Raw genomic sequence first — 8,513 nt, forward strand, 5'->3', positions numbered from 1 at the left:
TTGTTAATCACATTTTGCGCCTTCATGGTATCCCTGAAAATATTGTGTCTGACCGGGGCGTTCAGTTTGTAGAGAAATTTTGGAGAGAGTTCTGTGGACGGTTGGGAATCTCCTTGTCCTTCTTGTCTGCCTTCCACCCGCAGACGAATGGGCAGACTGAGAGAATCAACCAGTCTCTAGAGCAATTTCTAAGATGTTTCATGGCTGATGCCCAAGACAAATTGAGGGACTTTATCTCTTTGGCAGAGTTTGCCTTAAACAATCAGGAACAACGTTCAATTAAAATGTCGCCATTCTTTTGCAATTACGGTTTTAACCCTAGGTACTCTTCGACTCACTCCACAGATTCAGTTAACCCTTCGGCTGAAGCCTTGTTCACGAAACTGTGCACAGTTTGGGCCCAAGCTCATCAGAGCTTGGTTAAAGCCCAAGAGTTATATCAAAAACATGCTAATAAAAGACGCATACCTGGCCATCAATACGTACTGGGGGAAAAGGTCTGGCTCTCTACCAGGAATTTAAAGGGGTAGTGCACCCAAAAATATTTTCTTTCAAATCAACTGCTGCCATGAAGTGCCAGAGATTTGTAATTTACTTCTATTAAAAAATCTCAAGCCTTCCAGTACTTATCAGCTGCTGTATGCCCAGCAGGAAGTTGTATTATTTCCAGTCTGGAGAGCAGGAGAGGTTTTCTATGGGGATTTGCTCCTTCTCTGGACAGTTCTTGACATGGACAGAGGAGGCAACAGAGAGCACTGTGTCAAACAGGAAAGAAAACACCACTTCCTGCTGGGCATACAGCAGCTGATAAGTACTGGAAGGCTTGAGATTTTTTAATAGAAGTAAATTACAAATCTCTGGCACTTCATGGCAGCAGTTGATTTGAAAGAAAACATTTTTTGGTGCACTACCCCTTTAAGGTTAAGAGTACAGTCTGCTAAACTAGCACCCAAATATATTGGTCCGTATACCATTGTGGAAGTTATTAATCCTGTGACTTTTAGATTAAAACTGCCTGCATCACTTCGAATTCACAATGTGTTTCATAAGGCTCTCCTAAAAATGTATGTTCCTCCGGTGTCTCCGTCATCTCTTCCTGCTCCACTGATCATCCAGGGTGAGTTGGAGTATGAGGTGGAGAAGATTCTGAATTCTCGTTGGATACAAGGTTCACTGCAATATCTAGTCCACTGGAAGGGCTTTGGGCCAGAGGAACGAACGTGGGTTTCTGTCAAAGACATGCATGCTCCTCGCTTGGTTCGGCGATACCATGTACTAAATCCTTCCAAGCCTAGTCCATTGGATAAGGGTCCTGAGGCCCCTCGTAAGAGGGGGGTTCTGTCAGGATTGTGCTGTAACCTGGTGTGAACTGAACCTGTTTTTGCTTCTGTGTGCCACACCCGCTTGCTTCTCAGCTATCTGGCAATGCGGGAGTTAATCTGATTTCCTAGGAGACTTGATCTTTCCAGCTGAGTAGGTCTTTAGACTGACAGGAATCTCTGCCTATCTGGAACCTGGATATCTGAGCGCCGGTCCAATGGGGATTCGGACTGGGCTCTGGTTCAGTATAAATAGGAAGCTAAGACAGAGTTCCAGTGCTGGTTATTAGCGTAATACCCTGATCCCAGCTTCCCTTGTCTACACCTGCGATCCCCACTCCTATCCCTCTGTTTTGCTCGACTTGATCCCTGACTTCCTGCCTGACTTTTTGACTATCCGTTTGCTTGCTGATTTTGTACTGCATTGCATGTTTGGATTTTGGACCCGGCTTGTTTGACTATTCTTTTGTGTTGTTTGTCCGTCTTGTTCCGTGTGCACGTATTTAGCGCAGGGAACGTCAACGTGGTTGTCCACGGCCGCCTAGGGCCGACTGAGGCAAGTAGGCAGGTGACAGTGGGTGGGTTCAGATCTAGGGCCCACTGTCTCTTGTCTTGTCTACGCCTGCCAGTCCTGACACACACTTTGTGCACTACATAGTAGTTAGGTCTCTGTAACCGGTTACTTTTGATAATAGTGGCAGAAGGCTATAACCACACAGATTTATAGAAAAATAGGAGATTTATTACAGAAAACAATACTTAGCTGTAGTAACAGATGGTACAGGAGCAGAGTTGTTTCATCCACAATGAGATGGGGAGCCCCATTGTATATTATACACTAATATACACCCATCTCCCTCGATGACCACCAGGGTGCTGGGCACCTTCCATCCATGGTCCCAGCTGAGGCTACATACCCCCGACCTGTATAGTAAGTTTGGGTGGGGGGTGATGGGCTTCTATGTCTGTGTAGACCACTGATCACCATGAATGGAAGTTTCCCAGGTGCTGTACATGTTTATCAAGCAAAATGGGCCCATGGTTTTACAACTACAGCTACAAGGTTTTCACAGCTGAACGACAACAGCGACTGTATCCTCCAATGTTGATGCTATTGGGGAGGTTTCCAGCTGAACAATTGACAAAGGTGTGAACGTTGACACGAACATATTGACAATTACAAAAGGGAATAAGTATAGATAACGGTTCCCACACACACAACTATAATGGGGTTCACACACATAGCCATACCAGTCCAGCTAAAACACACACACACACACATATATATATATATGGTTCAGGGAAGAAAAAGAGTGCTGCACCTCACACCTATGGCTGATACTAGTGCCTCTCGGCTGCATTAACAACATCAGAATTCTGTATGTGAATTGATCAAGCCACACTGCCCCATGTACCGCGTGCAGGTATCTGATACACATGGGTCCCTACACTAAGTCCACACTGTGCCGGTCAGCGACCACCACCCCCGCAGGGTTGGTGGCCACTGACTGGCACGGTGTGGACTTAGTGTAGGGAACCATGTGTATCAGATACCGGCACGAGGTACATGGGGCAGTATGGCTTGATCAATTCATACACAAAATTCTGATGTGTTTTTTATTTAGCCTAGCGGCACTAGTATCAGCCATAGGTGTGAGGTGCAGCACTCTGTTTCTTCCCTGAACCGCATATATATATATATATATATATATATATATATATATATATATATAGTAGGGATCTTCCCGGGGGATGGTGAGTTTGGACACAGTTCACATTAGACTTGGACTTGTAAAATAACAGCTTGGCGTTTATTTGCAGCATAAACCGTCCATCAAAAAATAATACAGCAACACCGCGCTTTTAAGAACAAAAACAAACAAAAGGTCTTGCCCGTCTGGGCGCTTACTTACAGGTCTTCTCACCTATCTGACACTTGATCACAGTGCGTCTCTCACCTGGATACCGCAGGGTGTATATAAGCTCCAGCAGTGGCTGCATTCACAGCTTCCACCAAACACATACAGGCTGATCACTCCTGGCTGAGAGCAACCATCTGCAGCTCTGCAGAGCTTTTACCTTCTCAGGCTGATTAGGGTCAGAGCTCACCTGATCCCAACACCTGAACTGGATCGGGGGGAGGGAATGGCAAGTCCCACTACCAAAACCTACCTGCCATTCCATGTAAATCCAGGCCCAGTAAAAATAAATAACAACTCAGCAGCATAACACTGCTGAGTAACAGATCCATCCTGGACCTACCATCTCACACTATGAAGTAACCTAGGTGAGATGTACACCCTATATAGCATTAAAACAATACATTGCTTCCTATCACAAGACACAACAACAAGACACTTTAATTTTCTGAAATAAACCCATCCGATTACAGTCTCCCTCTGTGCCACCATATAGTAGTTAGGCCACCCTCTATGCCCCCAAATAGTAGTTAGGCACCCATAATGTGCCTCCATACAGTAGTCAGGTCCCTATATTGCCCAATAAAGTAGTAAAGCTTACATAGAGTAGTTAGGACCCTTCAATATAGCAGTTAGGCCCCCTAATATAACAGTTATGTCCGCAATGGCATATGGAGGACTAGACTTGCATACTGGCCAGTGTTGGAAATCTATTCAATATCTCTTTGGTTAGCCTGGCTTAGAGCTTCCTCACCAATATCACCTACACCGTCTCCATGTTTTTCAGATCAGTTACAAAGCTGTAAGTTCTGTCTTCAATGACAGAAATCTCTACCCAATGTTTTTCAAAACAATTCAAGGTTCTTCAGGTGGACGTGGGTCGGGGTTGTACCTCTGGATGATGAGGAGATTTATGTATTTGAAGTATGTGAAGTTACGTGATCTAGATGACATTGAGAGAAGAAACATGGAGACCATCAGGAAGTCTTCAGCCCGGGTTATAATAGAAAAATCTAGTCTATCCTGTTACATTTTGGATGTGCGTATGAGGGAATAGCCATGTCAAGCGTTGGTGGTATAGTGGTGAGCATAGCTGCCTTCCAAGCAGTTGACCCGGGTTCGATTCCCGGCCAACGCAGATGATTACTTTTTATTTAGCTACAAATCTCTCAGGATTTTTGAGCTCTAGAGGAAAAGTCCCTGAATGTTGTGAAGCGCTTGGCTCAGCAGACGGGTCCTGTACTCAGAGCTCCTCCCGGACAGAGGAAGAAGAGAGAAGATTGGGGACAGGGCTGCAGGGGGAGGTGAGTATAAGGGTGACAGGAGCTGCAGGGGAGCAGGGGTAGGTGAGTATAGGGGGTGACAGGAGCTGCAGGGGGAGGTGAGAATAGGGGGTGACAGGAGCTGCAGGGGAGCAGGGGTAGGTGAGTATAGGGGGTGACAGGAGCTGCAGGGGGAGGTGAGAATATGGGGTATTCTCTGTATTACTCAGCACTCAGGAGTCTCTGTGGCGCAATCGGTTAGCGCGTTCGGCTGTTAACCGAAAGGTTGGTGGTTCAAGCCCACCCAGGGACGGGGATTTTTCTTATGGTTTCATTTATCTGAGCTGTGACACTGAGGAGGACGCATCTCCTTCTTACTCCTCTCCCCTGGGTTATCCAGATTTTTTTAAAGATTGGGGGAAGAGAGTGAAATGGAGACTGTGAGGTAGTAGTCTAGGTAAGTATTACCCTGCCCCCCACCATCCACTTCATAATAACCCAGCTGAACCACTTATACATATCTGCCCCTTCTCTATTTAGACAGGTTCCTGATATTGAGGCCTCCCTGGAACTTTCTTGGGTTATCACGTTCACCTCAAAAGTCCCCGGTTTAAAACTGCATGGAAACACGCTGCTTTTGGTATCCCACTACTGCAATGGTAAAGGTTCTCTGCTCAGCCAGGCCATGTTTGGGATTTTAGACACAGCGACATATTTGTCCAGTTTATCTTGTTTATCATATTTTTTTACATGTAATTAGTTAGGGAAAGTTAGACGAATTCCTAATATACATTAATTATGGGAAATGCACATATACTGCCATTTCCCTTAATTTAGTAGATCACGGACTTCAAAATCTCAGAAATTTGGTGACGTCACAAACCGGTGTGTAATTCCAATGGAGTGTCCAGCAGGAGGCGCATTATATATAGAAGTCAATGAGTATCTTCCCCCCTGAGACCGGGGCCTCAAATACAGCGGCGGACCCGTCCGGAACCCCGGTCGCCGCCGCCCCTGCTTGTCCGGTGGGTCCACTGATGTAATTGAGGCCCCGGTCTCAAGGGGGAAGTAGGCCTCAGACCGGGGCCTACTCCTCCCCTGAGACCGGGACCCCAATTATATCAGCTTACTTATAACTTATTTTACCTTGATTGATGCGACTTTTTGATCACTTTTCATAACTTTCATAATTTTGCACTTGGCATGGATGGGGGAAAATAGCCACCATGGATGGGGGGGGGGGGGGAATAGCTATTTAAATGCAGCTGTCAGCTGGGTAAAAAGACGCTAAGTTTGAAAAAATCCTAGTAATCCTAGTAGACCTCCGTGACCAAGTGAACGCAAAAGGCCCCTTGGAGGCCACAGCAGGCGTTAGTCAGCGGGTAATAGCCTCGTCCCTGGTTCGTAGGTCCTGACTTTACAGCGGAGTAGCAGTCTGGGGGGGGGGCACACACGGGTTGGTACATTGGCAGTGGTCAGTAGATTATGGCCATATAGTGTATTGATATGTGGCCCTGTGCTCCCTCTAATACATGGAGTCACCCTGATATCCGGGTCACTGTGTGAAGCCCGTGCCTGCAAAACTGTTTGACTGGAGTGCCCGCCTACACATCTTTGTTCCTGTGACCCTGATATTGTTGTTTCTGCTCCTGTTTGTGCTTTTATATCCTGTAAACTCTCATGAGAAATGAATAAAGAGCGTTATCAGTGGCCCCTGGTTATAGGAGTATATAGGAGTATACAGATCATAATCATAGTACATTTAGGATGTCTTTGTGAACAGAGCCACATATCAAGCGTTGGTGGTATAGTGGTGAGCATAGCTGCCTTCCAAGCAGTTGACCCGGGTTCGATTCCTGGCCAACGCAGATGATGACTTTTTATTTAACTACAAATCTTTCTCCGGATTTTCGAGCTCTAGAGGAAGATTCCCTGAATGTTGTGAAGCGTTTGGCTCAGCAGACGGGTCCTGTACTGAGAGCTCCTCCCGGACAGAGGAAGAAGAGAGAAGATTGGGGACAGGAGCCGCAGGGGGAGGTGAGTATAAGGGTGACAGGAGCATGGGGGATGACAGGGGAGCAGGGGAAGGTGAGTATAGGGGTGACAGGAGCTGTGGGAGAGCAGGGGGAGGGGAGTAGAGGGAATGACAGGAGCTGCAGAGGAGCATGGGGGATGACAGGAGATGAGGGGGAGCAGGGGAGGAGAGTATAGGGGGTGACAGGAACTGCGGCTGAGCAGGGGGTGACATGAGCTGTGGGGGAGCAGGGGGTGAAAAGAGCTGTGGGGGAGCAGGGGAAGGTGAGTATAGGGGGTGACGAGCTGCGGGAAAGCAGGGGTTGACAGGAGCTGCGGTAGAGCAGAGGGGGTGACAGGGGAGCAGGGGGAGGTTAGTATAAGGAGTGACAGGACCTGCGGTGGAGCAGGGGGAGACAGGAGCTTTAGGGGAGCAGGGAAGGTGAATAAAGGGGTTTGACAGGAGCTGCGGGGGAGCAGGGGAGATGAGTATGGGGAGGACAGGAGCAGGGGGAGGTGAGTATAGGGGGTGAAAGGAGCTGTGGGGGAGCAGGGGGAGGTGAGTATAGGGGGTGACAGAAGCTGTGGAGGAGCAGGGGGTGGTAAGTGTAAGGGGTATTTGCTATACTTCTCTTATAAACCATCTCTACTAATATAGTGGTAGGACGTCAAGTCACCTATTTCTGCGGAGTCACTTGTCATGCTTTGTCATAGTGGCCGTTATAAATTGTGATCAGTGACAGGAAACTCTGTGTATGAGATATTTCTAGATCCATCCAGTATGGGGAGCGGCTCCTGAATAATAGCTGAGGACCAGACATTTCCATCCTGCTGGTAATAAGCGCCGTACAGTATGATGCTATATGATGGTATACAGAGCCTCACATTCGCCTAACTGCTGGAGACTTGTTATAGGCCAGAGACCCCCTTTAACTGCAGGAGACTTGTTATAGGCCGGAGACCCCCTTTAACTGCAGGAGACTTTTTATAGGCCGGAGTCCCCCTTTAACTGCAGGAGACTTTTTATAGGCTTTTTATACCCTTTAACCCCTTAACGACATCGGGCGTACCCATACGCCCCCGTTGCCTGGGCTTTAACGCAAACGGGCGTATGGGTACGCCCGATGTTTCCCCGATCGCTGCGTGTTCACACACAGCGATCGGGGAAGATGGCCTGCTATAAATCATAGCAGGCCATCTTAGCTTCACGGCACGGGGGGTGGTTAACACCCCCCGTGCTTACGATCGCTGCTATAGGCTGATCAATTCAGATCAGCCAATAGTGGCGATCGGAACCTTTCCGGGTCATCGGTGACCCGATGACCCGGAAAAAAATGGCGGTCGGTGCTGTCCGAGGACGGCACCGACCGCCATTACTGTAAAAAGTAATGGTGATCGCCGTGCCACCGGCCCGATCGCCGTGAACGGCCGGCCGGCCGTTCACGGCGATCGGGCCGGTGGAACGGCGATCAGAGTCCCACAATATAGTAAATACCTGCCCTGGACCCCTCAGCTAGGTAGCCGAGGGGTCCAGAGCGGGTATTTGTATATTACTCACCTGTCCCGGGCTCCTGATCGGCGTCTTCCGGGTTCGCGGCGTCCTCCGTCATTCCGTTCGGTCTTCGGGTCTTTCCGGCGGTCCCCGTCGTCTTCTTTCGGCTATTTTCGGCTCCAGCCTCGTCATTTTCCGGATTTTACGCTCTGCTGCCCCCTAGCGGCTGATATGTGTAATACACTTATCAGCAGCTACAGGGATATTCAGAATGTAGAAAAAGGTTTTTTTTTTTTCCAAATTTTTTTTTTTTCTATTTTCCGCACCCTATCGCCGCTGAGTGTTGATCAGCATCGCACGAAAGTGCGCTGCTAATCAGCAACTCCTCCTTTTTGGCGTAGGGTGTTTTTTTTCTATATCCTACTGCCACGGTCTGCTTATAAGTGCCGCACATAAGTGCGGCATTTATCAGCAACTCCTTTGTTGGCGTAGGTTTTTTTTTTTATAC

The 8,513-nt window shown here is 48.0% G+C and overlaps 2 non-coding genes across 2 annotated transcripts; both read left to right on the forward strand.

Moving 5' to 3' along the window:
- The first annotated feature begins 4,304 nt into the window (after positions 1-4,304).
- TRNAG-UCC (transfer RNA glycine (anticodon UCC)) lies at positions 4,305-4,376 on the forward strand. Its single transcript has one exon. It is a non-coding gene; the product is annotated as a tRNA-Gly (tRNA).
- Positions 4,377-4,739: 363 nt separating this feature from the next.
- On the forward strand, positions 4,740-4,813 carry TRNAN-GUU (transfer RNA asparagine (anticodon GUU)). Its single transcript has one exon. It is a non-coding gene; the product is annotated as a tRNA-Asn (tRNA).
- Positions 4,814-8,513: the final 3,700 nt, after the last annotated feature.

The sequence above is a fragment of the Dendropsophus ebraccatus genome, chromosome 6 (genome assembly GCF_027789765.1).
Source record: "Dendropsophus ebraccatus isolate aDenEbr1 chromosome 6, aDenEbr1.pat, whole genome shotgun sequence".
Classification (NCBI taxonomy): Eukaryota; Metazoa; Chordata; class Amphibia; order Anura; family Hylidae; genus Dendropsophus; species Dendropsophus ebraccatus.